We start from the raw sequence: 9,919 nt of genomic DNA on the forward strand, positions 1-9,919 counted from the left end.
TTGGAAATTTGGAAATTGAGTGTTGTGCAGTGAATTGTGCCTACAGTTTTGCAAAGTGTGTGTTACGAAATTGCAAACTGAGTGCAAAGCAGTTTTTGTGCTTTTGGTTTTGCAAACTCAGTGAGTGGTTTTGCTATAAGTCTGAATAGTTTTAGGAATTGTGCTACAGGAATCACAGTTAGAGTTTAAGCATTCAGAAAAAACTGTAACAGTATAATGCAGTTGTTTCTAAACTGGAGCAGTCTCCACTTTTCTTTTATTTTTATTGAATAAAGGAATGAGAGTGCAATAGTAATGATCATATCCATGCTGGAAACACCACTATTTTCTTCCTCCAGCACGCGAACTGAAATCATCTAATTGTAGCGAAAGTGCAAGAACCGTTAAGCGGGATTATTGGCAGGCAGACTAAGAATTCCAAGGAATAGGACTACTGGGATCCAGTTCTCTAGAAGAACAGGTTCTTCATCCCCATCCCTTTTTATCTGAGTATGAATGTGTGTGGTAGATAAAACGGTACTTACATAGAAAGAGCATAGAAAAAAAGTGCTGGTATGAATGGGTGTGAACGATTGCGGAAAGTTCTGTAAAAACATTTTGAAAGTGCTCAGAGTAGAAAAAGTGCTATATAAGAACGAGTCCATTTACCAAGGACACAAGGAAATAATTCAGCCAAAATACCTGCAAAATAAAGCTTAACAGACTCAATTTGATATATTTGATGAGAGTCTAAATTTAAGTCCAAGCTGTTAACAAAGACATTTGGAGAATTACAGGCCAATACTCTAGTCCTAGAAATTTTGTTTTATCTCTACTTCTGATAATTTGGTTGGCTTTAAACATGAAAATGGCACTAATGCATTTTGGTCTTTTGCCTTATAACACATTTTATATTAATTATAATGAGAAAGAGTTCATGATTTGATGAGGATTCATATATCCCACCAACCCTTTGAAAGTCTTGATTTGCATGAATTAAAAAAAGTTTCAAAGAGCACATCTTGGATTTCTTATGAGAATCTCAGTTTTCTGGTATTTACACGAGATAATGTGAGTAAAATGAAAAGATTCACTTTGCCTGTTTTTTGTGTGAGTAATGGAGTTTGACAGTGTGATATTTTATCTCCTTTTCACATTATATACAGAATGATTTAAGCAAGGAAGACAGAAAACTTGATTTTTTTCTGCCGTATTTGTTTTTGTTCTTTTCAGTGTATGGTTCCACTCATATTTACAGTGTGTAATGAGACTGAGACTATGGGACTATTACATAACCGATGATCTTTCAGATAGAGAGGATCTTTGTAGCAAGTGCTATGAGTTACAGAGACAAGTGTCTATGTTGGCCTGTGGCTATTTTGGGTATTGTACTGTGACTGTCCCTCTATGCTACTCATCTGTAGCGCTGTTGCAAAAAAAGGCAACTTTCAGAGACCTACACTGGTTTAAACTGACAGCATGAGGCTAATGAGAGGTTTTAGAAGCAGTAGGTCATGCTTGCAAGTGCTGAACTAACACCTGCTCTAAATGCATCATTGTGGAAGTATATTTCTGATTTAGGAAAGTGCTAATATAAGTGGAGATTAAGTTTAAACTTACAGGAAGTATTAGTCTGGATGTTGTCCCTCATACAGTCTGAAGGCTTCTTATTTTTGTACCACTTATTCTTCCCTTAACTTTAGAAATAAAATGCCCTCCCTATTAATATTTCTCCATTACTGTCTTTTTAATTTTCTTTTGTTGCATCTGTTTTGGTGTTTATAGTGTTTTTGGAGCTCTATTTTTTTTCCTTTTTTATCCACTTCTTTCCACAATATGGAGTTATTTCAGAGCCAGTCATTCAGTCTGAGGGGCAACAAAAGAGCCAGAAGCCTGAAATCGATTACTTTCTCAAGGCAAAGTGTACAGATACCTTCTTTGCTGGTATCACTCTTTTCCATTACTGACAATCCTCTTTCCCTCTTTTTCTGTCTCTAAACCTGTTAATCTAGCCACATCACCGTCCTTTTTTTTCTCTCTTCCCAAAATGTTCTCTGACCTCCTTCTATTACTCTTTCTTTAAGGGAATACTTCAGCTTTTTGGAATATGTGGCCATTTCTTTTTCCAGCAAGAGCTGTTGAAAATCAATATTAATTTTATGCCTTCAGTCCAGTGGTATCTTTAGGACCTCTTTTAGCCTAGCCCAAACACTGGTGTGTGTAAAAGGTGCACACCAATGACATCTTGACTCTCTCAACTAGACCAAGCAGAACAGTATAAAGAAACCTCTTTTGGAAGTTCTCTAATGCATGAAAAAGTTATATTGCAGGCTTACGATGGCTAATGTTAGCAACCCTAAATTTGGCAAACAACACTTTACTTCAACTATGTTACAGTTTACCTCTGAATTGACTTGAACCCAAAGGTAAGTCTAGGTGAGTCCAGCTAGACTGGTCTAATATATGAGATATGGACGCATCAGTAGAGTGTTACACCAACCGGCGTGCAACAAGAGCTATATATGGCCTGTAAATGGCCTGTATTTGTATAGCGCTTTTAGTCCCTAAGGACTCCAAAGCGCTTTACATGTTCAGTCATCCACCCATTCACACATACATTCACACACTGGTGATGGCAAGCTACATTGTAGCCACAGCCGCCCGGGGCGCACTGACAGAGGCGAGGCTGCTGGACACTGGCGCCACCGGGCCCTCTGACCACCACCACAGTAGGCAACGGTTGAAGTGTCTTGCCCAAGGACACAACGACCGAGACTGTCCGAGCCGGGGCTCGAACCGGCAACCTTCCGATTAGACGAACTACCAACTCTTGAGCCATGATATATGGTGCTGCTAACTTTGCCCAGGGGTCATCCCCAAAACTGCCATTTTGATAAACAAATAAATAAAAACATTAGTAAAATGTTGACTTTCATGTTACTTTCATGTTTTTACTCTATGAAAATGTTATGTATTTATAGGAGTAAACTCTAAAAAATTGTTTATATGATAGTGTTTTAATGTTAAATCTGACAAATAAAAAACAAAGAAGAACATGTTCTTTATTTTATGGGGATAGGAAATTTATGAAAGGACCTCTTGAGGACCTTAAATGCCCCAAAAGGCACCAGCATCAGATCCAATATAGTGACACAAATTGACAGAATGGAGGTCTAGCAGCGAGCCATTGGTGTTACTGAATGGACATGCCTTTAACTTGAAGCTCTAGCAAACTCCAAAAATCTTTCTTTGTGTTTTGGGCGGTTTTTTGCACTTTTTTACTGTATGTACTGTAAATAACATGATCTGTATTTTTTGAAAGCTTGGCAACTTGTTGGCAGCTTTTGCAGTTGATTTTAGATGGCCACACTGGGGTTTTTTTTAACCACTTCTGCATACATTTTCCAACCCTTGAGGCTGCTGCTTGTGCAAAGAATATGAGTGAGAGAGGAATATGAGAGTAGTGAGACTAGTGAGAGTAAGACTAGTGCATGCCAGTGGGCCATTCAACATGCAGGCAAACCAAGAAGAGTTGTGTGTGCAGCCTCAGTCTGATCCAGCTTAGTTCCTGTTAATAGTCTTAGCCATTAGCCATTACTCCACTGTTCCACGTATGATGCATTTTTTTAAAAATTCTTTCATCTGTATTACTCCAACCTGTCCTTAAAAATAACTCTTAAAACAGAAGCAAAAGACACTACTTAGTGTTTGCATAAGCAAATAGTACTAGCAGTTGCACAGTGTAAAAAGGGCTAAGCAAGACTAAAAGATTACTTCTGTCAAGCTCACATACATTATTTACACACTTCACAAACACAGCAGACCCACTTGGAGAAAAGGTCTCAGTACACAGTTAGTATCCATCAGCTGTACACAGCTATAAGTTGTGTTTGGCTGTCAGACGCTATTTGTCAGCCTGCCACCTGTCTTTGGTCTACAGGTGTGAAATTACAGCCGGCACCTTCCTTCCTCACATGCCTGACATATTGCACACAACAGCACAAAGTCCTTGCTTCACTACACACGCTTGTTTTGTCTCTATACTCCAGACCATATAACCATGAGAGAAACATCTTGTTTACAGAACATTTAACATAGAGTACAGTAGACCATCGGTCTATTGCACATGCAACAAATGGCACACTTCTGCGACACTTTGAGTTTGTGGGGCCAAGCTTACAGTAGGCTTTCTTAAGTTACAGTTAAATGAAGAGAATGAAGAAAAGACAACAAAACCAAAAAAGGTTCTCTCAGACAAAAACTCGCTCATGAAATTTGTGTCTGCTTGAATCGAACTAAATTCAATTCCTATTAAAAGAATGTAATACCATAAAAGTTTAATTAAACAGCATGGCCAACACAACTGGATACACAGTAGAGATAGAATAGTTTTATTTTGAATATGTAAATGTAACTATAACAAGAGAAAAGAAAAAGTTAAAAACATCACATTTTCAGTAATATCCCTATGTCTACACAAAGTTTATGCTCAAAAGGGAGTAAGATGAGACACAGTAGAGCTCATTTATTTTAGTCACATTTTATTATTATGATGTAGTTATTAATCAATAATTTATTTAATCAGTTAGTCCTCAAAGACGGAGCTTCGGTTATTTGCCTGTTGCCAGTTACTACCTTTCTTTAGAAAAAATGTTAAAAACTGCCCTGACTTTCATCATTGTCTGTAGAAGTATTACTAACTACTGTTATAGCAGAAAAAAAATCAAATAAGAACATCCAATATTACTCCAACTTTGTACTTCTATTTACTGTGCACTAAGTAACACAGAATCATCTCTCTCTGGTTTATGAGTGAGATCAGGAGCATATTGTAGCATGAGTGAGCTGTTTCAAATTTGTTTTGTATGTTCATAATGTTTTTTTCTGGTGTTTCTAGGTTTATCGTTTGGCTCTGTTCTGTCTGGTGAAGGGTTTTTTGGTGGTTTTGAGAGGGACTACTGCCAATTTTGCTGGTCAGAACGGTGCTGGTACAGGACTCTGGTCTGACTATGGTCTCCAGTCAACCGACTTGCAAGTTTACATGCAGTAAACAGACATGAATGTTCAGGGTGGAATTGTTATAGAGCATAAATAAGAAACAGAATTGAGTACAGAACTCTGACGTTTTGCAGATTAGAGAAAATCAAAAATAAGTTCAAAGGTATACATGGGGGCTCAAATGTATGGCATATTGGAGTGTATGTAACTTCTGACCCTGTGTGGATTAGAGAAAATCCAAATAAATCCAAAGTTTTGCACCCAATTCTTATTTTTCAACCTCACTGAAGAAACAGTTAAAAAAATCATTAAAAGCCAAACTTATCGTGACATTCGTGTGGATGATCTAAACTTTTGGGACGCTAAAGGTGGAGGAAAAACACAGACTATACAAAGTGTTGTTAATGTATTTTGTATCATGGAACCAGTCTGGCTGTAGGTATTCTGAATAAAGAAAGCAAAGAACTGAATATGTGTGATGAAAACTCAGAGAAACACAAAGAAAGGTAAGAACACTAACTGCACACTTCATCAGTTATTCAGTATCCAAAATGAATTGAAAGGGACATTATTGGATGTTAACAATCTTCTGAGACACACAGCCGTTTAATCTGTCCATGGCACTTTGTGCTGCTCAGTTAATTTACTATAATGATTTCCCACAGCTAGCCAAGGGCCTGCAGTTGAGAATGAACTGGGAATTTAATCTGCCTCTGGTCCCTGTTGCACTACTCAAAGACCTGTGATTCTATCAAATCACTTGGTCCACATGTTCTGTTTTCTGTCTGTCCAAGCCAAGCAAAGACTTAATAATTTGATGCAGTTCAACTTTAGGCTTTGAAATGGAAAGTTATTTTCAAAATACACCACACGGGAATGAAGGAAAAGTATAAACTCAGTGTTTAGAGAATTAACACTGAGTGTTTTTTGGGGGGGTTTTTTTGGTTTTTTTGCCTGTCCCGTTTGGCTCTTTTGCCATCAGAATTATTGTCTAAAGGCGAAGAAAGATGCCCAACGGATTTACTTTACCAAATTGACCATCCCAGCCTTGCCGTAATGGTCTATTTGATTCACCTTTTATTGTTTTTATTTTTTTTATTTTCACTTGCTAGATACGGGACAGACTTGAATGAGAAAAGGGAGAAAGGAAGAGGGGGAAAAACAGCGGAGAAGAGGGACGGGGATAAAGGGCAAAAAAACAAAAACCAACTAAATAAGCAGACAAAAAAATACATATCAATTACCTGGATCACCTGTTGAGAAAAGAAAAATAAATTAACACTGAGTGTTACAGAAAACCTGTAGCTTTCAACGAAGATGTTTGCTGGGGTCAACAACTAGCATGTCATTTCAGCTGTGTTACAGAGCATTTAGCAAAGTTTGTAAAAGACACCAGTGCTATTAAGTGATGAAAATGATTCCAAAACACAGATTAATTCCTAATAAAAGTTTTGACCTTCACGTATAAAGGGAGTATTATTCCAACATCATAAGCACAATATAAAATCACCAGCCAATCATTTCAGCTCATTGTCAATACAAATGCAACCAGTAAGTCACATGAACAACAACTCAGTACATTTAGGCAAGCAGACATGGTCAAAGGGATATTTTCTTGGTACACTTCGGGCACCTTAGTACCAATTAACAAAACACAAGGAGCACCAAAGTCCAAAAACCAGTTGTGGGGGTCTGCCAGGCCATAGGGCAAGACTCTGGGACTAAGGCCAGCGGCAGAAACAATAATTGTCTGGAGGCCAGAAACCAGCAAGATATCTAAAAAAAAAAGCTGGAACTGGAGCAAGAAAAGACTTGAAAAGAAACAACAATAACAACAAAACTACTGGAAGAACATTGTGTAGCTAATTAGTATAACTGGCAACAGGGCAGTAACATGATTGGGTATAGAAAGAGCATCCTGTTTCTCCCCATATGGAAAAGAAATAGAAAAAACTTATAAAAGACTTGCATAAGATTTGGCCTACTTCATATAGTGAATCATATAAGGCTTATATGATTTACACATGAAAGTGGCCACTTTCTCATTACTTTCATATATTGTTTTAGTAAGTATCCAAAACATACAGGTTTCATTTATATAATTTTTCAAGGGATCTTATATCTGTTTTCACTCTTGTATGCTTTTCATACAAGTTTCACACAAGGCGGATACAAACTATCTTTTCCATACGGGTCAGAAGAAAACCTAGGCGGCTACAACAGACTATCATCCTTGGAAGCAGGATTGACTTTGCTTCACTATGGCTCCATTGAAATCTGTATGAGGACAGTGTTTTGAGGGCATGCCTGTGTCCCATGAACAGTTATTGGAGTTGCTCAAGTTGATTGCCCAGCAGCTTTTTCTGGTTGTTTGTGTATCTCCTGATGGTAGCCCAGCATGCTAGACAAACTGCTGTAGGCTCTGGTTCCACTGCTTCAACATCAGTTACTATCTGCACATCACGTGGAAACAGAGCTAGCACTGTAAATGAGCCCTCTGTGACTTATCATCATAACACACGAGCTTCCTCTTACTAAGCAACTTGGCCAACATGTGATTTACAGGAATTAAAGTGCAGTGTCTAAAGTTTTTTATAACTTCTTTAGCATGTCAGTGAATAAAAACTTGATGATAGATGGAGGTGTCAGCTTACCAGAGTTATTATTGTTTTGGTATTTGTTTTTATTTTTAGATTACCTATTATTTTTTTTAGTTTTTGTTTTTAATATACTTTAGTTTCAGTTTCCAGTGCTAGTCTTGCATGTTTCAGTTTACTTTTCATTGCTTGAAAGTATCTTGCTTTAGTTTATTTCTTAATAGTTTACTAATTAGTTAGTTTTAGTATTTTATTGTCAGGAGAACATATGCCAGAGGTAAGATTTAGGAAAGTCACTACAGGTTTTAACATAAAAAACAGACTCTTTTGAAAGTTGTTCACTCTCAGTCTTCTTGGCATCCAAAGTCTTGATAAACACATCCATTAAAACCTCATCAGGTGCGTTATCACAATTCTTACCAGACTGTCCTAAAACCATTTCAGTTACTTAAAACTTTTCTGAAAAGTCTTTTCATTTTTTATTTAGTTAACTAAAAAAAATTCCACATGCAACTTTAATTTAGTTTGGGTGGCACTGTGGTTAGCAATTGTGTCTCACACCTAAGATCCTGAGTTCAATTCCACCATCAGGTGGGGTCTTTCTGTGTGGTGTTTGCGTTGGTTCTCCCTGGGTACTCTGGGTTCGTCCCACAATCCAGGTTAAATGGAAACTCTAATTTGCCCATAGGTGTGAAGGTGAGTGCGAATGGCTGTCTGTGTCTATGTGTTAGCCCTGTGACAGACTGGTGACCTGTGCAGGGTGTAACCTGCCTCTCACCCTAAGATAGCTGAGATAGGCTTCTGCCCCCTGAAAAGGATAGGTGGAAGAGAATGGATAGTAGGTTTAGTATATTGTGTAGTTTTGGCTTACGTATACCATTGGCTCCAGACGCATACTCCATTAGTGTTTTGAAATGAAAAACTCTAAGATATTGCATGTTGACTATACTAAGTTTATCGAGAAGTTTTGCTGAAATAACACCAGAATTTTCCGTGAATGTTTTTAACCCTCCTGCAAATATTGACAGTTGAGTATGTTACATTGTGATGGAGTCTTATAACTCATCTGTGATTTTGTTACTTATTTTAATATACTTAAAAAATAAAGATGTAAGCCTATGTTTTTGAGCTCATAGAGACATGTGGTCCATATAAGATAGCCACTAGAAATTTTATATGAATATGATACATTACTATAGATAAAACAAAATATAAGCTCAGCCTTAAATATGTGCAATGGTTACATTCATTTATACAACAGAAAAATTACTTTTATTTTTGGTAATTTATATACAATTTACCAACAATGAAGTTTTATGTGGTAAGGAGATTTCTGTCATGGTCTGGGTGAGTGGTGTTTATTCACAGTGCCATGGACTCCACCTCTGGGGGGAGCCCTTATCATTGCACCTGCTGTCCACACCTGGTGATAATCTAATGGCTGATCAAACTTTAAGACCAATGCACACAACTAGTCTTCACCATGTCATCTGCTAACCCATGTTAGTGCTTCGCCATCAAGTTTAGAGAATACATCAAGTTTGTGTTTTGCTTATCTTGTGTCACCTTGTGTTCTAGTTTCTCACAGATCTCCATTCCTCCAACCTGGCAGCAACCTTGCTTACCTGGACGCCAGTCAGTGCTGGGACACTAACACCACTGGTGCATGCTGTGTTTCCACTGCTGTATCTACCTGCTCTCCTGCCATAACCACACTGGATCACCAGATCACTCTGGCTGGATTCACATTCCAGGCTCACCCCTTCTGGATCCTCACCCTCACATCACACTCTACCTGCAAGCAAGTAAGCCACTGGAAAGCTTGTCATTTGCCTTACCTCCTGTCACCTCACTCAGCATTCCACTGACATTTCTCTCACTGTGTTTCAGTGACCACGAGCTATGACTGCTTCCAACTCATGTTTTGATTCTCGTCTCATGTTTCCTGAACTAAAGCGTTTTGTCTTGTGTTCTGTAAATAAAGTCTTGTTGAAAACCTATACCAGCATCTGAATTTGGGTCCATTTCCATGCCCTGGCCTTTGCCACTGTAACAGTTTTCATCTTGTTTTATTTTACTTTTTAAAAAAAAGATAGTTCTCCACTGCTTCTCATTGTCAGCTAATGGTAAAGTATTTAATATTTAGGTGATCACTAAAGAAGTAATAATTAAAACTTATTAGGTGCAGAAAGGTGAAAGCAGTGCATCAGTACATAATAAAAGACAAGTATTAATTTTTTAGTATGTTTCAATTTGTCCTCACAAACTGAAACATACATTTGTGCTCCTGCTTGCTTTTCTTATTGGCCATTGAACTGATGCATCATGTCTAACAGCTACTGTAG

At 37.8% G+C, this 9,919-nt stretch overlaps 1 long non-coding RNA gene across 1 annotated transcript; it reads left to right on the top strand.

Annotated features, from left to right (window-relative positions):
- Nucleotides 1–8,961: 8,961 nt before the first annotated feature.
- LOC147337450 (uncharacterized) lies at nt 8,962–9,574 on the top strand. Its single transcript, XR_015124782.1, has 3 exons — nt 8,962–9,076; nt 9,153–9,379; nt 9,465–9,574. It is a non-coding gene; the product is annotated as an uncharacterized LOC147337450 (long non-coding RNA).
- Nucleotides 9,575–9,919: the final 345 nt, after the last annotated feature.

The sequence above is a fragment of the Aulonocara sp. 'chitande type north' Nkhata Bay genome, linkage group LG2, assembly GCF_057382095.1.
Source record: "Aulonocara sp. 'chitande type north' Nkhata Bay isolate Kocher_YH1m ecotype deep benthic linkage group LG2, A_spYH_male_GT1.1, whole genome shotgun sequence".
In the NCBI taxonomy this organism is placed as follows: Eukaryota; Metazoa; Chordata; class Actinopteri; order Cichliformes; family Cichlidae; genus Aulonocara; species Aulonocara sp. 'chitande type north' Nkhata Bay.